This window comes from Myxine glutinosa, chromosome 9 (genome assembly GCF_964187855.1).
Source record: "Myxine glutinosa chromosome 9, kmMyxGlut1.1, whole genome shotgun sequence".
Taxonomy (NCBI): Eukaryota; Metazoa; Chordata; class Myxini; order Myxiniformes; family Myxinidae; genus Myxine; species Myxine glutinosa.
In genome coordinates, this window is record NC_136269.1 from 80,240,152 (window position 1) to 80,266,958 (window position 26,807).

General features: G+C 44.7%; 1 protein-coding gene across 8 annotated transcripts in view; it reads right to left on the reverse strand.

Annotated features, from left to right (window-relative positions):
- Positions 1-25,764, reverse strand: part of LOC137415078 (interferon regulatory factor 8) — an 86,532-nt gene extending 60,768 nt beyond the window's left edge. For 2 of the 8 annotated variants that reach the window (XR_013624539.1, XR_013624538.1), the window contains exon 1: positions 25,186-25,385. The gene's annotated coding sequence lies outside the window, so the exon portion shown is untranslated. Of the gene's footprint in view, positions 1-12,768; positions 12,893-25,122 lie in introns of those variants that run through there. The other 6 variants (XM_068100638.2, XM_068100639.2, XM_078784459.1 and 3 more) reach the window with 6 other exon arrangements.
- Positions 25,765-26,807: the final 1,043 nt, after the last annotated feature.

Genomic DNA, 26,807 nt, shown 5'->3' on the forward strand with positions numbered 1-26,807 from the left:
GTCGGTGGGGGAGATAGACGGGTTAGGGGTAACCCAGGAACCAGGGGAAATGTATGTGGAAGAAAGGGAGGAGGAAAATGGCAATGTGGTTGCGGGAATTTCAGGTGCACAAAATGGCGCTCTAGCGCACGTGATTACAGCGGCGCCACATTTAGCCACGCCCATGGTCGCGGTAGTCGAACCGGAGATGCCAATGGATTTGAACCTTTTTTTTATACAAATGAAGGCCCTTATGGCCCAGAATAGCGAGAAAATGAGGGAGGAAGCAAGGGCTGATAGTGCGAAAATGGAAAGCAGAATGATGGGGGTAATGAGGGACGAAGCAAGGGCTCAGAGTGAGCAAATGGGGGTAATGAGGGACGAAGCGAGGGGTACCAGTGAGGGGTTAGACAATAATTTTAAGGAGTTAGACAAGAAATTTGAGGGATTAGACAATGGGATAGAAGGGGTGAAAAATGGGTTAATGGGGGTAGAAAACAGAATGGCCGCTCAAGAGAATCAGTTAGAGGGGGTGAAAAATGGGTTAATGGGGTTAGAAAATAGGATGGAGGACAAATTGCGGGAAATAGGGGAACAATCCGCCCGGGAAATCGAACAGATGGGGAACCAGATGGAGGAAATACGACGAGGGGTGAGTGAGGAGGTCTCGGGGCTACGCGAGGAGGTAAAGCGAGGCGAAAAGCGTATAGAGAAAGAAGTGAGGAATAATACGGCTAAGTTACAAGGGGGAATAGAAGATCTGACGGAGGAGGTGGAGCAGCTGACAGAGGGACAAACTAAGTTAGTGGAGCAGGTTCAAAAGAACACTGCGGTACTAGGAGGGTTAAAGGCGACACAAAAAGAAATTAAAAACGAATTAATAGCGACGCAGAGGCAATGTCAGATGGTACGGGAGGAACTGACAATGAGGGTGGACGAGGTGACAGAGATAATAGAGACAAAGGACCGGCAGGTGAGGATGCACATAGAGACGGTCACGGTAGCCCTAGAGGACGAACTTGAGGAGACGCACCGAGAAATAAAAGAGGTTAAACAAAAACTAGAGGAAGTGGGAGAAGAGGTGAGTGAAATTAAGAAGGGACGGACAGAAACTAAGAGGGAGATAAAGGAGGAAGTCATGGAATATGTACAAGGTCTGTGTTCAAATCATGATGTGATGCTCACTCACCAAATAAAAAGTTTGCAGGTGGCAAAGGAGGTGCGGAGACAAGGTACGGAGGTGAGTGGCAATGTATATGATGTGAGGAAAGCTTCAGTCGGCTTGGGGATTGGTTTGGATCCGGGTGTTCGTGAGAGGCCGTTGGTGAAGTGTGCGACAGGTCTGGTGTGCGAAAAAAGAGGTGTGCGAGAATGTCCGACCATGGGGTGTGTGAGGAAAAAGTGCACGCCGAGGAGTGAGTGTGCTGTCAAGAGTAAGGGAGAATGCATGCCTGTGGTGAGTGTTACGGAGGAAGTAACGAAGAAGTGTGCGCGGGAGGATGCGCGAGAAAGGTGTGTAACGGACGGGTGCATGGGGAAAGCGCATGCTGTCAAGAGTAAGGGTGAGTGCGCGACTGAGAGTGGAGGTGAGAGTAGTGAGAGTGAAACGGAGCGTGAGCTGGTTGTGATAGGTGAGCGAGGATGTACACCTGGGATGGAAGGATGCACACCTGGAATGGTAGAGCGTGAGTGGGAATGCACGCTGGAATTGGTAGTGAGACACGTGGTTGGGTGTGCGGGTGAGAGCACACCTGTGATTGTCACAAAGGAGGTGACCGAGAAAGGGGCGCGAAGCGGTGTATTGGTGAGGTGTGCGAGCAACGAATGTGTGCCAAAGTGTTCGGTGGTCAGGTGTGTGACCAAGGCTGTGAGTGGAATGGGTGTACCGAGGTGTGTCAGGAAAGGTACGAGGAGAATGGGAACAGCTGCATGTATGAGCAAGAAAGGGGTAGCGTATGCTTGTAGGAATCCAGGTGAAGCGTCGACGATAACTGGGTTAAAGGTTAGAACGACTTATAGCCGACTCGGGCCCTCGGTGCGCGTCGGGCAGCTTCGCGTGCCGCGAGGACCAGCGGGGATCCGAACCACGGCGGGTTCGAAAGAACCGCCGTGCGCGATCCACGCTGGGCCTCGCTTTGAACGGCCGCGGCCGGGCTCCACTAGGCGGAGCGGGCGGCTGGATAGGAAGGGTCGCTATGGCGACCACGTTTTGTTGAGACGTGCCGGCAGGTCGAGATCGGGACATTGGATGGCTCCACGCCGAGGTGATGCGTGGGATCTCGGCCCGGGTAAGCCTCCGTCCCTGCCCCGAATGCGGGACGTATCCAGCCGCTGGCACAAAACGACCCGCGTTCATTGCTCGGCTGTACGAAGCCGGGCTGTAGATGTGAATTGGCGCACCGAGAGGATGTAATAAGTAGACGGGTGATGTGAATTGGCGCACCGAGAGGATGTAATAAGTAGACGGGTGATGGTGATAGTGATAGTGATTTAAAACGAAATTTAGAAAAGTGAATGGAATTGGCAGTAAATGGAAAATTTTTGACTTATGGAATCTGGACGAACAAAATTGATAGTGAGAGACCCCCGATGTGGTGGGATGGCAAATCCACCATCCCTCACAGGTGGGGGCAAATGCGCTATAGATTATGGGGTTTATGGCAGTGAAAACGAGCCAGGGAGGGCTTGGATAATGATAGGGATCTAGCGAAGATGACCTTAGGTAACGATAAGGTTAGTTAGTGACTGATACCTGTAGTGGGGACGCAGGTAGGTTAGTGTGGTTGATAATGACGTGGGAGCGCAATAGTTTAAAGGGACGACTGGGAAGCGCAAGTTTCAGAGGGGAGGAGTTAGCTGAGATGATGCCGTGTGTGGGAGTGATTGAACAGGTGTGATTGCACAGGTGTGCAACTGAACAGGTGGATGGAGCAGTGTATGAGTGAGTGATGGTGATTGTGTATTGTGATGACCAAGTGGTCCAGGAAGAAAGGAGGGTGCAGGTGGCACCAGGTGAGATTGCACAGGTGTGCAACGACAGGTGAATGGAGGGCAGGTGTATGGAATAAATGGTATGGAGTATTGGAATGGATGGTCGTGGAGTGAGTATGGTGGAAATTGTGGAGTGGAGTGGATGGTGCGAAGGTGTGAATGGGGGAAGAGTGGACCCCCATCACGGATACCCGGGGCGGGTAGTGTAAGTGTTAGATAGAGGGTATAGGTAAATTGTAGTTGGATATTGGCATCTGTGGTGCGGGTGACAGAATGGTATGTGGATGGGTGCGTTGGTGTTGTGGAAATGGCTGGGCGTGTAGCCTGTTAGTGTGTGTAGTTGGGTTGGGCACTCCACCACTGTAAGGATGTCGGCCAGGTAAGGCCGCAGGTGGGCTCTGGGAGCCGGTAGTAGTTGTGTGGATGGGGCCCGAGGATCCGGAGGACGGACCCGGGTAGCCCAGTGCCAAAGGGCACCAAGGGGTGACAGAGCCAGGAGAGGGGCTGCCCCCAGTTAGATAGGTTAGGGTGAGGAGCTAGGTAAGCTCGGGTGGCAACTACAGTGGTGGAGGTGTGCAGGTGGGTAGACCTGTTGGGAGAGGTACACGTCGCAGCCCAGAAATTGTGCTAGAGCACCGGGAGATGAATCGGGGGAGTGAGACCCCAAAAATTGAGGAGCACCACAGTTTGGCCAATGGGAATTGGTTATTAGAACCCATAGTGTAAGTTGGCCAATGAATTGGCAGGGAAAGACCCCGGGTAGTGTAAAGTGTGTTAAAATCATTTAGAGGATAGTTAGGATGAAGGATCTCCTCACACCATCTGCATCCACTCACCTGAGGTGACAGGTACTCCACACCATGCCATGTTTTGATTATTTTTTATGATGCAAATGTTTGGATTGTGAGACGCATCATGACGTGGGTGTGACATTGTGCGTAATTCCATCTCTCCCTCCTTATGAGGATTGATGATGAATTGGTGATGGCAAATTTTGAAGTAACGGGATTGTGGAGACGAATTTGGTATAAGGGAAATATGGGGAAGACGTGACAGTAGTGACGAATTTGTAAATGTGTAGATTTTTGTACATATGGGGTGGGAACAAGGGTAGGGGAGGTGACAGGGGGGTGACGTACGGTAGGGACGAGCTTTCTCACTTCGGCCTCCGTACGCATTTCACCTTGCATTGCCTTATTGACGTGTACCCTTGTGACCTTACCCCTCGCTCAATTGTCTTTCTTTTGTCTCCCACATGACCTGTGCGCCATTGGGTGCCGATGGGAGCGTGCGTGAGGTGGCCATTGTGCGCCCGAGATTCCCAGAACCAGCATGCATTGCGTTGATGTACCACTTTATGGACCGCTGTTCTGCGGCCAAGTACCACTTGATGGACCCCAGGTTCTGGGGCAGGGCACCTCTGTTGGAAACCGGCCATAGTGGCCAGGGAATCTTGCTTGCGGACCTCGGTAAGGTGGCACCTATGCCAAGGAGGTGGACCACCCTTAGTTGGCCCCTGAGGCCCTAAATAAAAATGGACACAAGTTGTGCTTTTTATTATGTCCAAATAGGCCGCATGAAGCCAGAAGACGTCGGGAAGAACATCGGCCCAGCAGAGAAAGAGAAGACCACCACCAGTTCTTTTGTTGTGTTTATTATGAGCCATGGTGACCGCACCGGATGGTGCTTTTGGGTGCTTTGGTGGTATTGGTACTGGTGCATCGATGCAATGCGTGCTGTCTCCTCCCTCCCAACAGGAATTTCTTTTTCTTGTTCCCTAAAAAGAAAAAAAAAAAAAAAAGAGAAAAACACAGGTCCTGGGTTGCGTTGTAAATAAGAAATCACGTCATTGTAAATAATGCTCCCCACCGTAAATGTATAGTTTGAGAATAATCCCGTAATTCGGTTAGCTGTGGGCTTGAGTCTGTTAGACAGGATGCAATGCAATAGGGGGACATACTTATTTGTGTTTTAAAATTGTCACACTCAGGGTCAGGTTAATTGTAGAGGGAATTACACCTACATGTCACACTCAGTTAAGTCTAGTAGGCCCGAGGACGTGCCTGAAGAAAGGAGGGTGCAGTGTAACGATTTTGAGAAGTATAACGGGTTTTGAGAAGTGTAACGGGTTTTGAGGAGTGTAACAATTTTGGAGGAAGGGTAACGGATGTGAAGAGTATGGTTTTGGTATGGTAACATCATGGTAATGTAAATAATGGTCGCAGCCGTCCTCCTAATTAATTTCATAGAACATACACGCAGGTCACGATATATCTTTTAAATAGTGTATTTCCTTATTCCATGTAGGCTAAGTATGTGTTTTCCACTAGATTGACTTTGCATTGTATCAAACAAAATAAGCGTAGGCCCTTCCAATTTCCCCAAAACCTCCCTTCCAATTGCCTTCCGCATTTTGGCTGGTTTTCTTCAAACCACCATTGGCCACGAGGTAAGGTTGGAGAAGAAAGGCGTGTCTCCACCTCGTCAGAAGAGGGCAGGAGTGAACCGGCCCTAACAGCCAATCAACACCGCGGTGAGTGACCCGGTAGGCGTGCCCTCGGAGCCGGCGGCTTAATTCCGCCGGAGGTGATAAAAGCGACTGCAAGGGACTGCTTGAGGAGATGAGAGATGAGCTGGAGAGGAGCAACGAGGCTGCACCAAAGAGAGGCGGTGAGATGCGAAACGCTCCAAGCCAAAGAGGAGAGGTACTCGGCAAGGAGACCAGCTTTGGAGAGACGCGCTGAAAGGAGGGAGACGGCCCCGCCCCAAGAAGAGGAGCAGGTGTGCCGAACCAGCGCGTGGCGTCTCCCGCAGTGGATACGCGACGGAGGGTTTCCCGCCAAAACCGCGAGGAATTGCGACCGGCGGCCTCCCGACCTTGCCTCCATCTCAAGCCTTACCTGCCTGAACCACCCCTGTGTAAGTGTGAACGTCCTGTCCTGCTCGTTGTCTTGGGGCTAAGTAAAAACGAATAGTGTAAGTTAAGGATTCGCTGTGTCACTGTTTCTTCCATCCTTTGCTTGTGTGTGTATAATAAATCTGTTCTTCCTCCGTATTCTTCTTCTTCTTTTTCATTCTCTTGCGATCGCTTTAGAGATTTCCCGATTGAATATCCGTGGGGCGATCTGGTCAACGTCGGGTGAAATCGGGTTTTAATCGGGGAGTAACTGTTCGGACGCGGTTAAATACACCACCGCTCGGTCAATATAACATCTAAAAACCGTGTCCGTAACAATATATATATATATATATATATATATATATATATATATATTTCAAAACACACCTGGTCACAAGTGTGCCTCACTGACCAGGTCCTCAGTCGAGGTCCTCAGCATCATCCTGTTTTGGCCCTTCAACCTCGATACGGTCCGCTAAGGTGAGCCAGCAGAGGCACATATGCCTCCACATGCAGCAGATAAACCTGGATGCGTACATACCCCCACCCCCAGTCAGTGAGAACACAGACGACAACAACAAAACCGCCTCCACTCCCAAAATCTGCAGCCCCCTAGCCACTCACTCACACACACACACACACACACACCAAAAAAAGAAAACAACTGACCACCTACCCTTAAAACATGCACCACTCAAAGAAAAGCACATTCATGCAAAAAACAAACACAAACACCCCCACCCTCTGTCTCTATCTTATCTATCTATCTATCATATCTATCTATCTATCTATCTTTCTTATCTATCTATCTATCTATTTATCTTATCTAATCTATCTATCTATCTATCTTATCTAATCTATCTATATATTTATCTTATCTAATCTATCTATCTATTTATCTTATCTAATCTATCTATCTATTTATCTTATCTAATCTATCTATCTATTTATCTTATCTAATCTATCTATCTTATCTAATCTATCTATTTATCTTATCTATTTATCTTATCTAATCTATCTATCTATTTATCTTATCTAATCTATCTATCTATTTATCTTATCTAATCTATCTATCTATTTATCTTATCTATCTATTTATCTTATCTAATCTATCTATCTTATCTAATCTATCTATCTAATCTATCTATCTATTTATCTTATCTAATCTATCTATCTATTTATCTTATCTAATCTATCTATCTATTTATCTTATCTAATCTATCTATCTATCTTATCTAATCTATCTATCTTATCTAATCTATCTATCTTATCTAATCTATCTATCTATTTATCTTATCTAATCTATCTATTTATCTTATCTAATCTATCTATCTATTTATCTTATCTAATCTATCTATCTATTTATCTTATCTAATCTATCTATCTATCTATCTTATCTAATCTATTTATCTTATCTATTTATCTTATCTAATCTATCTATCTATTTATCTTATCTAATCTATTTATCTTATCTAATCTATCTATCTATTTATCTTATCTAATCTATCTATCTATTTATCTTATCTAATCTATCTATCTATTTATCTTATCTAATCTATCTATCTTATCTAATCTATCTATCTAATCTATCTATCTATTTATCTTATCTAATCTATCTATCTATTTATCTTATCTAATCTATCTATCTATTTATCTTATCTAATCTATCTATCTTATCTATTTATCTTATCTAATCTATCTATCTATTTATCTTATCTAATCTATCTATTTATCTTATCTAATCTATCTATCTATTTATCTTATCTAATCTATCTCTCTATCTTATCTATCGATCTATCTTATCTAATCTATCTTATCTAATCTATCTATTTATCTTATCTAATCTATCTATTTATGTTATCTAATCTATCTATCTTATCTTATCTATCTATTTATCTTATCTTCTCTTCTTCTTCTCTTCTCTTCTCTTCTCTTCTCTTCTCTTCTCTTCTCTTCTCTTCTCTCTCTCTCTCTCTCTCTCTCTCTCTCTCTCTCTCTCTCTCTCTCTGTCACTACCCCTTTTGGCTGAAATGAACCACCATCCACAACCTACACCGTTCGACGTGCCTCCATAAACTTCCTCCATATCCAAAGTGAGCCTTTCAAGGCAACCTGGGCCACCTTGTCACACATCCTCCTTCTTTCTGTCCCACACACCAAGCTGAGCAATAAAAGCAGAAAAGGAATTGCCAATATACCCTCTACACCCCACCTCAAATGGCTGACAAGAAACTCGGCAACTCTTCTCCCGATACTCTGCCTCCAGCTCACTCTACTTTCCTCTCTTCATCTCGTGCACCTCCTCCATGTTCTCTTCCCAAGGTACAGACAATTCCCCCAAGATGACCTGTCTTGTTGCACCTGACCAGATGACAATGTCAGAACGCAACCTTGCCACACAGATCTCCTCTAGGAATACCGATTGTGGCTTTAGGTCTGCCACCACCTGCCAATCACAAGCATCTAACAGCCCTCTTGCTTTCCACCTCCTCCTCCTCCTCTTTCCACCTCTTACCACTTGGCCCTCTTTGACAAAACACCTCTCCCCCATCGGGCTCCTTCTCCACTCTTCTCTCTCTCGACCTCAGCACCTCTTGTTGCACCATCTGCACTACCACCGCCAGCACCTGATCATGCCGCCACTTGTATCTTCCTGCTGCCAATGCTACTGAGCATGCACTCAGTGCATGCTGCACCATTCCCAAACCTCCACACAAAGAACATCTCTCCTCCTGCAACAACCCCCACAATCTCAAGTTGACTGGTGATGGAAGCACATCATACATTGCCCGCAATAGGAAACTCAACAATATTGTCTCCATCCTCCAAATCTCTTGCCACTTCAATGTCCTTACCCGCACACCTTCCCACCATGTCCAAGCACTTTGCTGTGCTCGTCCGACTGCTTTGACATATCTCCCCTCCTCCCCCTTTCTTCTCACATCCCTCTCAACCATCTCCCTCCTCTCTTTCACACATGCCATTCCCCATCGATCATGCTTCATCCACCCAAAGCCATGCTTCCCGTGCTGTACCATCCCCACAAACTCCTCTTGTTGCAACCGCAATTCCCCAACCTCCGTAACTTGTCCTCTTGTTGTATTTATAATCCGTCTCTACGTCTTGTCTCCCATATCCCGATCTACTCCAAATTCGTCTCCCTATGCCTCCCAGGAAGGAATAGATGGAACAAACACAATGTCACATTACATCATGATGCGTCTCACCACTCAATCAGTCCACAAAGCCCTGGTGTGGAATTCGTCCTCCTCGGTGACTGGCTGTGGATGGTGCGAAGGGATCTCTCTCATCCTAACTACACTACTGACATTAACTCATTTAAACAACCCGGGGTCGTACCCTGCCAATTGGCCTCTTTAAACTATGTGGTTCTAAAAACCCGAATTCCCATTGTCCACCCTGTGATGCCATCCGAATTTGGGTCTCACTCCCACAAATTTTCATACTGTGCCTTTGCACAATTTCGGGGCTGGGTCATGTGGCTCCACTAGCAGGTCCAACTACCTGCGCACCTCCGCCACTGAAGTCGCCACCCGAGCTTACCTGCTCCTGCGACCACCTAAACTGGGGAAGGCCCCTCCTGGCTCTTTACCCCCTGATGCCCACCTTGGTATTGGGCAACCCGGGTCCTCTCCTGGGATCCTCGGGCCCCACTCAACAACTCACAACTACCCGAATTGGCTCCCAGAGGCTACCTGCGGCCTCACCTGGCCAACAAACTACCAGTGGCAGAGTGCCCCCAATAACCATACGCACCAATTAAACAACACGCCTAGCCATTCCACATACTCATGCACCCTCCAAAGCACTACTTTTCCACTATCTGCACCACAGGTGTCAATATCCATACAAATTTACCTAAGCCCTCTACCTGACTTTACACTACCCACCCCGGGCTTCCGTGAATGAGTCCGTCTCCCCCCATTCACTCCTTCGCACCATGCATTCCACACCTTTTATTCCACACCACTTATCTCACACACCACTAAGTTCTCATACCATTACTTCCACACACCAAATATCTTGCACAGCTCTTGTGCTCACACACCTTTAACACAATTCCATTTGTCTCAACAACACAATTCCTCACACACACAGCATCATCTATCTAACTGCTTTTCCCATAAAACTCGTGCATCCCCGTCATCCCTTCAAACTGTCACTGCCATCACTGTCACTGCCATCTGCCAGATGTCACTGCCATCCCCCGAAACTAATGCTCATGGGCCCTGGGCGTGTGAGGAATGGTGACATTACCATTCCTCCACGTAGGGTACACTACTCTCATCCATCCGCTACAATTGAGCCTCTCCACGTGGATGTACTTTGTCATGGCTCGGCCCCGTAGGGCCGAGCGATCCATGCGGGTGGTTTGTCGCCTGTATGGGATGTCCATCCGGCATTTTCGATCCAAGGGGGGAGATATGGATGGGCCGAGGTTCAGGGCTCCATCCCTGCGCGGGGCCTCGCGGTCCCACGCACGATGACCCAACCACCCACGATCGGAGCAGCACCACACCCGCCAGGGTGCGCGGCTCCGAAATCTCCTACCTCCCCTTGAACCTCACCGATTGCCTTTTCCGCCATGGCTCGACACCAACCATACAGTGCGGGGGCCGGCACGAATCGTGCATGTCAATCCTTGTGAGATCGCCGCCGCACCGATCCCGGCCGGTTCATCTTGCACACAACTCGCATTCGCGTACGCGTACGCTACCAGTCCCACTACTCGCTACCCCCCCCCCCCCCCGGGTCTGTGTCGATGCATGAGCCGCGTCCTCACCACTGGCGACACACTCCGCACTCGCACATTCAGGCATCCCCACGCCTCCCATACACTCCGTTACTGCACACTCTCCTTCCACATTCTCTGGTGTGCATTCTCCCTCACACTCCGTACTCATATCCGCCACACCTAGGCGCACTCACGCCTTCCACACTCTCCGCTATCGCACACCCCCTGGTGCACACTCTTCCATTACACACTAACACCCCCAGGTGTGCACTCCTGCACACATTCTGTAACACACTCTCCCCGCACACAGTCTGTAACACCCACGGGTGTGCACTCTCTTGTTACACACCCAATCATCGCACACCTTTCTGTTACACACTCCGTAAAACCCCCGGGTGTGCACTCCTGCACACATTCTGTAACACACTCTCCCCGCACACAGTCTAACACCCACGGGTGTGCACTCTTTTTACACACCCAATCAGCACACACTTTTCTGTTACACACTCTGTAAAACCCGTGGGTGTGCACTCCTGCACACACTCTAACACACTCTCCCATTACACTCTCATTTACACACTCGGCCATCGCACACTCTTTTTCTACACTCTCTGGTATGCACTCCCCTGCTACACACCCAATCATCGCACACTCTGGCGCACACTTTTTCTCCACGCGCTCTTCTCGTGCACATTCCGTCGCACACTTTTCTCGCTCACACTTCGGTGCACACTCTCTCTCGTACCGCGCAACGGTTGCCCTCGTACACCGCACAATGGACCTTCCGCGAATGCCCGGATTTAGTCTCTGTCCCAAGCGCGCCAAAAACCCGTTCGCGCCAAACACATTCGTGCCATATTTTCCACTCACCTTGGGGTCCTCCTTTCCCGGCTGCACCTGTAAACCTTCATTGGGGTTAGCAAGCATGGCATCACGGTGTAAATGCAGACTTTGGACATATCCCATCTCTTTCTCCCGCGACTTGCTCACTTTTTCTACCGTCTCTTCGGCCCCAATTATTTCTTTAATTTCAATTATTTCTTCGACGACCGCCGGCGCCCATAAAAAAATTTTCGTCCAATTCGGCGACCGTCGGCTCTTCTACACCCCGAGTCGCGCTTTTCATAGCCCCAGTCAACATAGTTGTGCTCCGCTTTACTTCGCTCTCCACGCGTTCCCCACATCGCTTCACCCCGTTGCGTACCAATGCGACCTCCTCGCTCAACCCACGCCTAATGTCCTCCCCCGCTTTTTTCATGTCCTTCATTGACCCTGCCATCATTTTTTCCATTTCCCGGGTGGATTTGTCACCTTGGGTGTCCATTTTGTTTTCCAACCCATTTTTCATTTCTTTCATGTTATCATTCATTTTCTCGAAGTTCGCCGCGAATTGAATCATAAAAAGACCCCAGTTCCCTGGCGCCGCGGGCTCGGCTCTCGCCGCCACGTGCGAGGCGCCGCCATTTTCTTCGCCAGCTACCGCCCCCTCTTCGGCTTCCTCCACTACCAACTGTCCCTCTTGTGAGTCCTGGGTCATTAATTCTACCTCTACTTCTACCCCCACCGGCATTCGACCGCCTTGGCCAGCCATGGTACGAATACAATTTTGGATAAAAAAAAACTAAATTTCAGTCGGTAGTAATTTGGAGTGCGTGAAGCGCACTCCAGGTCCAATCCCACTCCCGGACACCAAATGTTATGGTTTCCGCGCGACCCCCATTCCCTTACCAAGGGGAGATTAAGCCCTTGTTCTTTTTGGGTCGTCGCAACCACGAGATTTGAATCGCCACTCCCGGGCAGACGCAGGACAGGGTTTCGGGACAATTTCTCGCACGTACCTAAGTACCTACGCCGCCACGGATGCGGGGATAAAGTCTCGCACGAACCTCGCGTAATTTGAGTACATCCGAGCGGATGGCGTACCACGTGGTCCGTGCAGTTACCTGGTATTGGAACCCGATTCAAGCGGTTTTATTCGTACCACGCTTCGTCAATAGATGGAAATGACAAAAGCGGTAGAATCAAATGAAGAACACAGGTTTAATAATTATTATGTACAAGGATCGGTAGAAGAACAGTGACACAGAGCAGTCACTTAAACAGTCTTAGCGTATTTCCCAGACACGGGCCCATTCACACTCACAGGGGGAATGAAAGAAGGATGGTGTTCATGCGCTGAACGCGCCGGCTCCGTTGTGGTTCAGGACCCAGCTCGCCCGGCGTGGCCCTCCGAGGTCACAGCACGTCCCTCGATGAAGGCAAGCAGGCAGGCGGGAGGGGTCCTTGCGGCACGTCTCTCTTACAAAGACAGGCTGGCAAATATGCGCGTCTCTCACCCGGCTCGGCGGTTCCTTACAGCACGACTAATCAACGGTGCGCTTTCATTCGCGTAACTCAATAGGGGATTTGCCTCAAGCATTCAACTGTTCAAGCTCCTCCCTCCTCAGAAACTACTCAAGCTCATCACCCAGCGCAGGTCCTCCCCAAACTTGTATGCCTCCCTTCCCATAACTTTGGTTCAGCCCGACACGTCCCAGAACTGAGGTGGGGGCTTTGCGCAACGGGTTATATTGCCAACCCCCTTAGCTCGCTCGAATGTTCCAAACCACGCCTTCTGACGCAGCGGTAAGCCACTCCCTTGAGCCCTGATTGGCAGCTCGTGATTACCGTCACTCCCACTCTCCCTGCTCCACCTTCCTTCAGCCTGGATCGACTTGCCAGGCCCAACCTCGTGGTATTTCGTGCCAAAACCCCCACAATCAAGGCATCATTACCATTGGAAGGACCTAACTCTCCTTGTCGTACTCACCGCAAAACTAACACAGGAAAAGGTCTACGCTGACATTTACTAAGAAATAACTAAGCTTTAAATGAGGATACATGTTGTAGTGTGACTAACTATGGGGAGAAAATCAACCTTTTAATGCACAAACACAAAAAAAAAAACACCAACCACAAATAAATATATATATATATATCTGTGCAGTGTCTGTCTTGTCTTGTCACTGAACTACTCCCTCAAACTTTTGTGAAATCCTACCAAAGTTCTGGTATGCACCTATCTCTCCCGTCGGTATGTCCTAAGGGTATTTTTTTTTGAAAAATGGTTCAAATTTTTTTTGGGGGGGGAGGGGGGGGGAAGGGGGGGGGGAGGGGGGGGGGGGGTTGGGGAATTTTCTTTTCTCAACTTAAGTTTTCATCTTCAATTGTTTATAAAATGTAATATCACGTATATTACAAATACATTTGTGCATTATGATTGTTTGAATTATGATTGGTGTAAACCATGACAAAACAGCAACTCAGGCACAGTCATTTATGTATATCACTACATATCTGGGCAGTGTCTGCTGCCACTGAACTACTCCCTGAAACTTTTGTTTCCGTGGTTGTGAAGTGTTTTTAATAATGTGTTGGTGGTTTTGAATCACGTGGTGGTGAGGTATTTTGAATTATGTGGTGGTGAGGTGTTTTTAATTTCGTGGCTGTGAGGTGTTTTTAATTTCGTGTTCCGTGGGTGTGAGGTGTTTTTAATTTCGTGTTCCGTGGGTGTGAGGTGTTTTTAATTTCGTGGCTGTGAGATGTTTTTAATTTCGTGGCTGTGAGATGTTTTTAATTTCGTGGCTGTGAGGTGTTTTTAGTTTCGTGTTCCGTGGCTGTGAGGTGTTTTTAATTTCGTGGCTGTGAGGTGTTTTTAATTTCGTGGCTGTGAGATGTTTTATTACGTGTTTCGTCGATGTGAGGTGTTTTCAATTTTGTGGTGGTGAGGTGTTTTTAATTTCGTGATCGTGAGGTGTTTTCAATTAGTTGGTGGTGAGGTGTTTTGAATTACTTGGTGGTCAGGTGTTTTTAATTATGCGGTGGTGAGGTGTTTTGAATTACGTGGTGGTGAGGTATTTTGAACTACGTGGTGGTGAGGTGTTTTAAATTAGGTGGGGTGAGAATTTTTAAATTATGTGGTTGTGATGTGTTTTGAATTACGTGGTTGTGAGGTGTTTTTGAATGACATGGGGGTGAGGTGTTTTGAATTACATGGTGGTGAGGTGTTTTAAATTAGGTGGGGGTGAGATGTTTTAAATTACGTAGGGGTGAGGTGTTTTGAATGATGTGGTGGTGAGGTGTTTTGAATTACTTGGTGGTCAGGTGTTTTTAATTATGTGGTGGTGAGGTGTTTTGAATTACGTGGTGGTGAGGTATTTTGAACTACGTGGTGGTGAGGTGTTTTAAATTAGGTGGGGTGAGAATTTTTAAATTATGTGGTTGTGATGTGTTTTTAATTACGTGGTTGTGAGGTGTTTTTGAATGACATGGGGGTGAGGTGTTTTGAATTACATGGTGGTGAGGTGTTTAAATTAGGTGTGGGTGAGGTGTTTTAAATTACGTGGTGGTGAGGTGTTTTTAATTACGTGGTGTTGAGGTGTTTTAAAGTACTTGGTGGTGAGGTGTTTTAAATTATGTGGTGGTGAGGTGTTTTAAATTGTGTGGTGGTGAGGTGTCATCGTCCCAAACTTCCAGTCTGCACCTGCCCCTATGTATGTGCTGAGGAATTTCTTTTTTTGAATTGATTTTTTTTTTCAACTTAAATCTTCAACCTAAATTGCTTATAAAAATGTAATATCACAAACACTACAAATAAATTTGTGCAAAATAATTGTTTGTATTGTGATTTGTGTAAATCATGACAATACAGCAACTCAGGTACAGTCATTATCCTCAGCTAAAATAAGCCTGTTCCTCAGTAATGATGCGTGGTGAGGCGAGCGCAGCGAGCCGAGCCGAGCCAAGCTTATATATATATATATATATATATATATATATATATATATATATATATATATATATATATATATACACATACATATATATATATATATACATACACATATATATATATATATATATATATATATATAATATATATATATATATACAGTATATATATATATATATATATATATATATATATATATATATATATATATATATATATATATATATATATATATATATATATATATATATATATATATGTGTATTTATATATACTAGGACGTGCCCGTACGTGGGTGCCCGTTCCTTGCCAAAAAAAAAAAAAAAAAAAAATTTGTGTAGGGGTGTGTGTGTGTAAACATCCTAGGGCGTGCCCGTACGTGGGTGCAAAAAAACATGCGTGCAAACAACAACAACAAAAAAAAACGTTGAAACCACGTGGCAGTAACGACCACAGAACCCCCCCCCCCCCCTCTATTTACATGAATGGTTTGGTCCATTCGCAACGACCACAGAACCCCCCCCCCTCTATTTACATGCAATGGTTTGGTCCAAAGCGAACGGCTTGCAGTGTTTGGTAAAGAAATCGCCATAGCTCGGTAACTACTTCTCCGATTAATATGAAACCTTGAAAAGGCACATCCTCGGGTCCCCAGCAATATACCTGGCAAGTTTAAAGTATATCGGACCGGTAGTTGTCGAGAAACAGCGGTCACAGACAAACATACACACATACACACATACACACATACACACAGAGATTAATGGAATTATAGATAGATATACATATGTATATGTGTATTTATATATATATATGTATATGTGTATATTTATATATATTAAAACAAATATATATATATATATATATATATATATATATATATATATATATATATATATGTGTATTTATATATATATACATATGTATATGTGTATTTATATATATATATGTATATGTGTATATTTATATATATTAAAACAAATATATATATATATATATATATATTATATAGACTTGGCATTTAATATGGAATTTTTTTTTTTTCTTGACTTGGGTTTGCTTTCTGAACTCGGTGTATCAATCTGGTGAGTTTCTTTTACGTTTCGGTGATTTCTTTGTTAAAAGAACCATGTCACTGATTGTCTGTCGCAGCAAGAAGTCAATAACAGGATTATATCACAGGTGGCGTGACAAAATGTACGGACAGGTACATTTGACGATTGGCCTCACAATCGGGTATATAAGGGTTGTTGCGTTCTGTATTAGTGGAAAACAACTGCTGCACACCTACAAAAGTTATTGCTGCTTCCCCTGGAGATGGTCCGTCAACTCGACAATGCTGTTCGTCATTTAGTGGTGGCTTTACGAAATTCCGGCATGAAACAGCGTGCTATTGCTCGGCAGTATGGCATCACTCAAGGTCAGGTGTCAAAGATCCTGAAACGAAATGCTCAGAGTGGTGTCCCTACTCCAATACCGAGGCCAGGACGTCCCCGCAGAACCACAAGGAGGGATGATCGCCAGCTGCACCGGTTAGTCCGCAATGGCCATACCAAGTCAGCTAATCGGCTTAGGGCTGAGTGGCAGCAACTGACAAATGTGCCTGTATCCAGAAGGCTAGTCAACGAACGACTGGTTCAAGCAGGCTATCGTGCCAGGCGTCCCCTGAGAAAGCCACGTCTGACCAGACAACACTGCCAGAGCCGATTGCAGTGGGCCAGAGAGCACCGTCAATGGCAGCCAGGACACTGGAATCACGTGATCTTCAGTGACGAGTCTAGATTTCTGGTCTATCGTCAATATGGCCGCGTCCACATGCGCAGACAAGTGCATGAAGCCTACAACGAAGATTGTATAGTGCCAAGAGTCCAAGCTGGAGGTGGTGGGGTGACCGTTTGGGCTGCTTTTCATGCAAGGGACAAAACTGACCTGGTTGTTCTGAATGGAAACCTGAACCAGTTCAAGCACAGAGCCATTCTGGAAGAAACATTGCTTCCATTTGTTCGTGCAGCCTTTCGAGGAAACTTTGTCTTCCAAGATGACAATGCACGGCCTCAGCGTGCTCGCATGATCCAACACTTTCTTGCTGACCGTGGTGGAGAGCATATGGAGTGGCCTGCCATGTCCCCGGATATGAATCCGAGAGAGAACTTGTGGGCAAAATTAAAGCGTCAAATCGACAACTTGGACCAGCAGCCTGCCTCTGTGCTCGAATTGCAGCAGGCTATTGTAACTGCATGGCAAGCGATTCCTGTCCAAACCTTGGCAAATCTCGTGAACAGCATGCCTCAACGTGTACGTGCTCTCCTGAATGCTCGTGGGGGTTACACGAAGTACTGAACTGTAATTTTACTGTCCGTAATCCCAGTCGTAATTTAACTTTTGTTTTTGTTAAAAAAAATTTTGGGCTAATGTGCAAAATAAAGAGATACTTCTGGAAAACGCACAGAAGTTTAACACAGTACTGTCCATGAATTGAGTTCGATATCAGTTTACATCACTTTCAAGGATCAATTTATTTGCTTCGAAATGTCAAATGTGGTTTTTGTTTCTTTTCAAGGTCACATTAACAAAATCTAGAATAATTTCAACATAATTCCAATGAACTTTTGGTTCTAAGTCATCTTGAAAAGTAAGTTCACCCCCACAAAAAAAATATTTCAGATTACATGCCAAGTCTGTGTATATATATATATATATATAGATATATATATATATATATATATATACTTCCCGTTTCTTAAATTGTTAGATGAGTTCATCTTCAATGCACTTTCACACACATCCATACACTCACATCCAGGTTGGAGAACTCAAAATGCATTAATTTGATTTTAATCCCAACCGCAAGTCATTACGATATATATATATATATATCGTAATATATATATATAAGTTCTTTATATATAAAAGTTCTTTATATAAAAAACTTTATATATAAAAGTGCAATATATATATATATATATATATATATATATATATATATATATATATATATATATATATATATATATATATATATTTATATATATATATATATATATATATATATATATATATATATTTATATATATATATATATATATATATATATATATATATATATATATATATATATATATATATATACAGTGGAACCTTGACTTACGAGTTTAATTCGTTCTGTGACCGAGCTCGTAACTCAAATTGCTCGTATCTCAAATCAAATTTCCCCATTGAAATGCATTGAAATGCTATTAATCCGTTCCAGCCCGCCAAAAACCACACCAATTTTTTAAAAAATATACAGTATATATAAAAAATATCTCGCGCTTTATATTTCACCTGTATGCAGCATACAAGTTGGCAGGATGGCCTGGACTGGAGGTACGCACACTTGACTCAAGTCTAAACTGTCCAGCCTGGGTTTGAATCCCGACCCAGCTATAACCTGTCATGTCGGTGTTTCACAGGCAGGGTGATTCATCAATGTGTGTACCGCTAAACTGGGCGCCCCGTTTGCGTCCCATTAGTTGTTGGATGTTGAGGATCTCACCGTGTCTTCCACAAAGAGAAGGCGAGCTATCGCCGGCACTCTGAACAAGTTGTGGCCTGGCATGGCATGAACATGAACATGAACATGAAATGTTCGACATGAACATGAAATTTTCCAAAATAACCAAAATGCGAAAACAAAAATGCAGCGCTATACGACAGAGATACTGAACGTGCACGGCAAGATAACCACGTGACCGGAACCCACCTGGCGGCGTAAACTCAAAATAACCGAAATGCGAAAACTAAAATGCAGCGCTATACGACAGAGATACTGTACGTGCACGGCAAGATAACCACGTGACCGGAACCCACCTGGCGGCGTAAACTCAAAATAACCGAAATGCGAAAACTAAAATGCAGCGCTATACGACAGAGATACTGTACGTGCACGGCAAGATAACCACGTGACCGGAACCCACCTGGCGGCGTAAACTCAAAATAACCGAAATGCGAAAACTAAAATGCAGCGCTATACGACAGAGATACTGTACTTGAACGGCAAGATAACCACGTGACCGGGTGGCGAAAGCTCGTAACTCGGATCTCGGCTCGCATCTCAAAGCAATAAACCGCCCGAGCGACGGCTCGTATCTCGAAAAACTCGTAAGTTGGGGCACTCGTAAGTCAAGGTTCCACTGTATATATATATATATATATATATATATATAAAAGTTCAAAACACACCTGGTCACAAGTGTGCCGCACTGACCGGGTCCTCAGCATCCTCCCGTTTCGGCCCTTCAACCTCGATACGGTCAGCTGAGGTGGGCCAGCAGGGACACATACACATCCACATGCAGCAACTGCACCTGGATGCGTACACACCCCCACCCCCAGCCAGTGCGAACAACAACAACAACAACACCACCACCTCCGCATCCAGAATCCACAGCACCAAACAAACATGGTGGAGCACTCAAACACCCACCTTTATACCCTTCACCACTCTCCAACAAAACACACCAGATCATTCATACACACACATACACACCCATACACACACACACACACACACACGCACAACACCAACCAACCAACACCAACCAACCAACACCATCCTTACATCATACACCACTCAACATACAAAAACACACTCATGCAAAAATTAATTCATGCAAAAACACACACCCTCACCCACTCACTGACATACACAAAATAAGAAATAATAATGGTAACAAAAAAAAACAAACAAAAAAAACAACCAACATACACCGTTCGACGTGCCTCCATAAACTTCCTCCATATCCAAAATGAACCTTTCATGGCAACCTGGGCCACCTTGTCACACATCCTCCTTCTTTCTGTCCCACACTCCAAGCCAAGCAAGAAATGCAGAAAAGGAATTGCCAATATACCCTCTACACCCCACCTCAAATGGCTGACACGAAACTCGCCAACCCTTCTCCCGGCACTCTGCCTCCAGCTCACTGTACTTTCCTCTCTTCCTCTCGTGCACCTCCTCCATGCTCTCTTCCCAAGGTACCGACAATTCCCCTAAGATGACCTGTCTTGTTGCACCTGACCAAATGACAATGTCAGGACACAACCTTGTCACACAGATCTCCTCTGGGAATACCAATTGTGGCTTTAGGTCTGCCACCACCTGCCAATCACAAGCATCTGACAGCCCTCTTGCTTTCCACCTCCTCCTCTTTTCACCTCTTACCACTTGGCCCTCTTTGACAAACCACAACTCTCCCCCATCAGTCTCCTTCTCCACTCTTCTTTCTCTCGACCTCAGAACCTCTTGTTGCACCATCTGCACCTCCACCGCCAGCACCTGATCATGTCGCCACCTGTATTGTCCTGCTGCCAATGCAACTGAACATGCACTCAGTGCATGCTGCACCGTTCCCACACCTCCACACAAATAACATCTCTCCTCCTGCAAAAACCCCCACAATCTCAAGTTTACTGGTGACGGAAGCACATCATACGTTGCCCGCAACAGGAAATTCAACAATATTGGTTCCATCCTCCAAATCTCTTGCCACTTCAATATCCTCACCCACACACCTTCCCACTTAGTCCAAGCACCTTGCTGTGCCTGACCGACTGCTTTCACAAATCTACCCTCCTCCCCCTTTCTTCTCACCTCCCTCTCAACCATCTTCCTCCTCTCTTTCACACATGCCTTTCCCCATCGCTCAAGCTCCATCCACCCCAAGCCATGCTTCCCATGCTGTATCATCCCCATGACCTCCTCCTGTTGCAACCGCTCCTCCATCTCGTCCACCTCTGCCCTTGCATTCCACTTCCGACTTCCCTTCTTCTCTGGGAGAGCATTCTTTTCCACTGCATCACTTGAATCCCGCAACATCATGAACTTCCGCACCCTCACCACCTTAAACTCCTCGGTTGATGATGTCAAGGGAAACTGGTGGTTTGTGTGTGTGTGTGTGTGTGTGTGTGTGTGTGTGTGTGTGTGTGTGTGTGTGTGTGTGTGTGTGTGTGTGTGTGTGTGTGTGTGTGTGTGTGTGTGTGTATATATATATATATATATATATATATATATATCAGTCACTATGCGACCTTCATATCATCAGTGGAGAACCGCCAGCAAGGTGTCCCATACAGCTGCTGCTGCACCTTGCTGGGAACGATACGCACCGCCTGCCACGCGGTGACGTTATCTCTGGTATCCACTCATCATATGGAGTCGACCTGTGGAGTCGACATATATATGTGTATGTATATATATATATATATATATATATATATATATATATATGTGTCAAAAAAATAAAATTATATATATATACTAGCTTGGCTCGGCTCGCTGCGCTCGTCTCACCAAGCGTCGATACTAAGGAACGGGCTTATTTTAGCGAAGGCTAATGACTGTACCTGAGTTGCTGTGTTGTCATGATTTACACCAATCATAATACAAACAATTACTTTGCACAAATGTATTTGTTGTGTTTGTGATATTACATTTTTATAGGCAATTTAGGTTGAAGATTTAGGTTGAATGTTTTTTTGTCAAGAAAGAACCCTCAGCACACACATAGGGGAGGGGTAGGTGCAGACTAGAAGTTTGGGACGATTACACCTCACCACCACGTAATTCAAAACACCTCACCACCAAGTAATTCAAAACACCTCACAGCCATAAAACACATCATAAAAACACCTCACCCTCACAAAATTAAAAACACCTCACCACCACGAAATTGAAAACACCTCACAGCCATCAAACACGTAATAAAAACACCTCACAGCCATAAAACACGTAATAAAAACACCTCAGAGCCATAAAACACGTAATAAAAACTTCTCACAGCCATAAAACACGTAATAAAAACACCTCACCACCACGAAATTAAAAACACCTCACAGCCATCAAACATGTAATAAAAACACCTCACCACCACAAAATTAAAAACACCTCACCACCACGAAATGAAAACACCTCACAGCCATCAAACACGTAATAAAAACACCTCACAGCCATAAACCACGTAATAAAAACACCTCACAGCCATAAAACACGTCATAAAAACACCTCACCCTCACAAAATTAAAAACACCTCACCACCACGAAATTGAAAACACCTCACAGCCATAAAACACGTAATAAAAACACCTCACAGCCATAAAACACGTAATAAAAACACCTCACAGCCATAAAATACGTAATAAAAATACCTCACCACCACAAAATTAAAAACACCTCACAGCCATAAAACACGTAATAAAAACACCTCACCACCACGAAATTAAAAACACCTCACAGCCATAAAACACGTAATAAAAACACCTCACCACCACGAAATTAAAAACGCCTCACAGCCATAAAACACGTAATAAAAACACCTCACAGCCATGAAAACACGTAATAAAAACACCTCACCACCACAAAATTAAAAACGCCTCACAGCCATAAAACACGTAATAAAAACACCTCACAGCCATAAAACACGTAATAAAAACCTCACCACCACGAAATTAAAAACACCTCACAGCCATCAAACACGTAATAAAAACACCTCACAGCCATAAAAAAACGTAATAAAAACACCTCATCACCACGAAATCAAAAACACCTCAGCCATAAAACACGTAATAAAAACACCTCACCACCACAAAATTAAAAACACCTTACAGCCATAAAACACGTAAAAAAAAAACACCTCACAGCCACGAAATTTAAAACACCTCACCACCACGTCATTTAAAAACACACCACCACGTAATTATAAATACCTCACCACCATGTGATTTAAAAACACCTCACCACCATGTGATTTAAAAACACCTCACCACCACGTCATTTAAAAACACACCACCACGTCATTTAAAAACACACCACCACGTAATTATAAATACCTCACCACCATGTGATTTAAAAACACCTCACCACCATGTGATTTAAAAACACCTCACCACCATGTGATTTAAAAACACCTCACCAGCACATCATTTAAAAACACCTCACCACCACATAATTCAAAATACCTCACCACCACGTGATTGGAAACCACCACAACGTTATTAAAAACACTTCACAACCACGGAAACAAAAGTTTGAGGGAGTCGTTAAGTGACAACACAGACACTGCCCAGATGTGTAGGTATATAGACAAATGACTGTACGCGAGTTGCCGTTTTGTCATGGTTTAAACCAATCATAATTCAAACAATTATTTTGCACAAACGTATTTGTAATATACATGATATCACATTTTATAAACAATTGAAGTTGAAAAAAAAATTTCCCCAAAAAATACCAGAAAAAAAACAATATTTGAAAATTTTTCAAATAAATACCCTTAGGACATACCGACGGGAGAGATATGTGCATACCAGAAGTTTGGTACGATTTCACAAAAGTTTGAGAAAGCAGTGCAGTGACAACACAGGACAGATGCTGCACAGATAAATATATATATATATATAGATATATGTATACACACATTGCTGACTGACTCATGTACCATACTCTGTTGCAGAGCGTTGGTTCTGCCAAAGCAATTTCTTGGCCAGGGGTCGTGCATACCTCTCCCAGCAGTAGTTATGACAATAATTTGTCATTTGTTCAGGCTGCCGATGATAACTCGCCTTTTCTTCGCAAAGCAGACCCTGCCATCTTAACACCTACCACCTTATGCCAGCAGACGGGACGCTTAGTTTACCATGTATTCGGGGGGAAAAACCCACAAAAACACACACACTATTCAAAAACAACACAAACACACACACAACACACACACACACACACACACACACACACACACACACACACACACACACACACACACACACACACACACACACACACACACACACACACACACACACACACACACACACACATACACACACACGAAACCCCAGGATGACAGTTTATAACCGAGTCAGGATTTGAACCCAGAGTTGACAGCCTTTAGGGACTGCCATTATGAACATGTGTAACCCAGTGCTACCTGCCGCATGGTCTGGTTGGATGGCGAATAAACCGACACCCCTCACTGGCTTGTCATTGCATGGGAAGGGTGACTGTGACACAGGACTAAAAACAACACCTTGAAAAAGGGCAGATGAGCTCCTTTTCGGAGCCAACGGCGATCCAGTAAGAAGGTGTCCTAAAAAAACACCCACCCAGTTGGGCCAGTTCGGAAATACTCAGGTAGCTGAGAGGGGTCGTGGATCCCTTGATGTGGGGCAGATGAGCTCCTATTAGCCAATGGCAACCTTCAAAAAGCGGTTGAGTTAGTATTTAGCCAACGATTTTTTATTTATAATTTAGCGAAGAAAACGAAATCGGACAAGGACAAACGTGAGAAAAGTGGATACATGTGCCATGTGCAGAGTATTCATTCGGTTCATTTTACCTGTTCCTTTATCTCTACCCGATTAAGTTATTAATCATCCTTCATTCAATCCACCAGGACCCGATTCTCACAATGAACTTGAACTCGAAATGAACATCCACATGTCGCTTCATCTCTGCACATTTAATACCTCCACTGGAGATCTTTAACCTGCACTACCAAAAACGCAGGTGGGAGGGATCGCCATCCTCTAGTACACCTCCGCATGCAGGTAATGCACCACCAGGACGGTAGTTTTACCCAATTCTAATATCACACACTTCAGATGTGAACATTTGCTGTTCCGACACAACTAGAGGTCCACTGTGCTCCCAGCACCAAACACTAACCAGGAGGGGATCGCACACCTTCATACCGGTAAATCGGATGTTCAACCGAAGTGGGCAATATATGACGTCACCGAGCCGAAGTCTCGTACCTGCGCCGCGATGTGCTGTTGCTGAAGATCGTTGTCCGCCAGGTGCCACTCTCGAAGGTGAAGACTATACGAAAGCAGCGTTTGGGATGGAGGGTTCTACCAAATAGGCAACGATCGTTACCCGAGCACAGGGGTAACAAACTTCATGTTGTCGTTTACAAACATGTCAGTTGGGCGGAGCACTGATGCCTTACAGGGTCCCGATCTCATTTACCATTCATGCGTATATACAAAGTTCACCTTTAGAAGAACCACACATATGCCGAAGGTGGTCCGAAGGTTTCAAGAGATGAGGAACTAATAACGGAAAGGAACTCCCTCGGAAGTCGAAAGCCCATGTTGTCCGGCCAAACTATCATAATCGACCAAGAAAATAATCACAATGAAAAAAAAAAACCCAAAGGAAAAAAGTCCCGGGAAAGGAAATAGTTTTCCATAATAAAAGGTTTTGAAAGACTTTTCAAACACAAGCCGGAGCAAACTTCGCATCATCTTAGAAATGAAGATGCAAAGTTTCCAATCAATTGCCTTATATAGAAAGTCACATCGAGATGAATGGAACCGTCATCTCCCTCGTGTGGTTTTTTTGGGCAAAGGGTTTTAATCTTAAAAGTAGAGAAATGGAAATGGAGACTAAATAACCGAGAAAAACTTAAAACTTAACATCTGGTCTATCATAGCATGGCTATGAGATCCGTAAGAACACCGATAGTCTAACAACGCCGTCGGAAGGACTCCACGGTATACACGTAAACATATACTCATATATACACATATAGATATACTCAAATATACACGTATACATACACTCATATATACACGTATACATATACTCATATATACTATACACGTATACATATACTCATATATACTATACACGCATACATATACTCATATATATATATATATACACGTATAGATATACTCATATATACACGTATACATACACTCATATATACACGTATACATACACTCATATATACACGTATACATACACTCATATATACACGTATACATTTCTTTTTCTATCTTCTATCTTTATAAAAGAAAGTTTTTGTTTGTTTGCTTGTTTGTCTGCACGCGCGAAGTGCTAATCTCCTAAACGGTGAAACATAGGAAGAAACCTCTAAAACAAAAATGTCGGGACGGGCCCCGTAGTGGGGCGGCTTAGCCCAAATATTCAAAAGAATTGTGCATTTTGTGATACAAGCACCAAATTTGGCACACTAGTAGACTATCATATTATGAAAAGATCTGGATATTGGGCCATCTCAGATTCAGAGATTTGATTTTTGCAAGATTTGCAGATTTTGCAAGCTGAGATTGCAACGCCAGGGACGGCCGACTCCTTCCTACGAGCTGCCCACGTCACCCGCACAAGAAGAGCTCATCAAATCACTGCAGCGGCACTGCACATCCTGCAACACCGTGCGTATGAACGCCACTGTATGACATATGCTGATGATGCAGAAGACCTGCCTGAGTTCGAAGACTGGTGTCACCAGAGAGGAGAAGACATTCCCAACTTTCAGTACTGGGCAACTGTGCTGGAACTAGAGATGTTGGTACTGGTCTACGTGCGTTCTCTGCGGCAGGCTTCATTCACGACGTACCTTGATGCC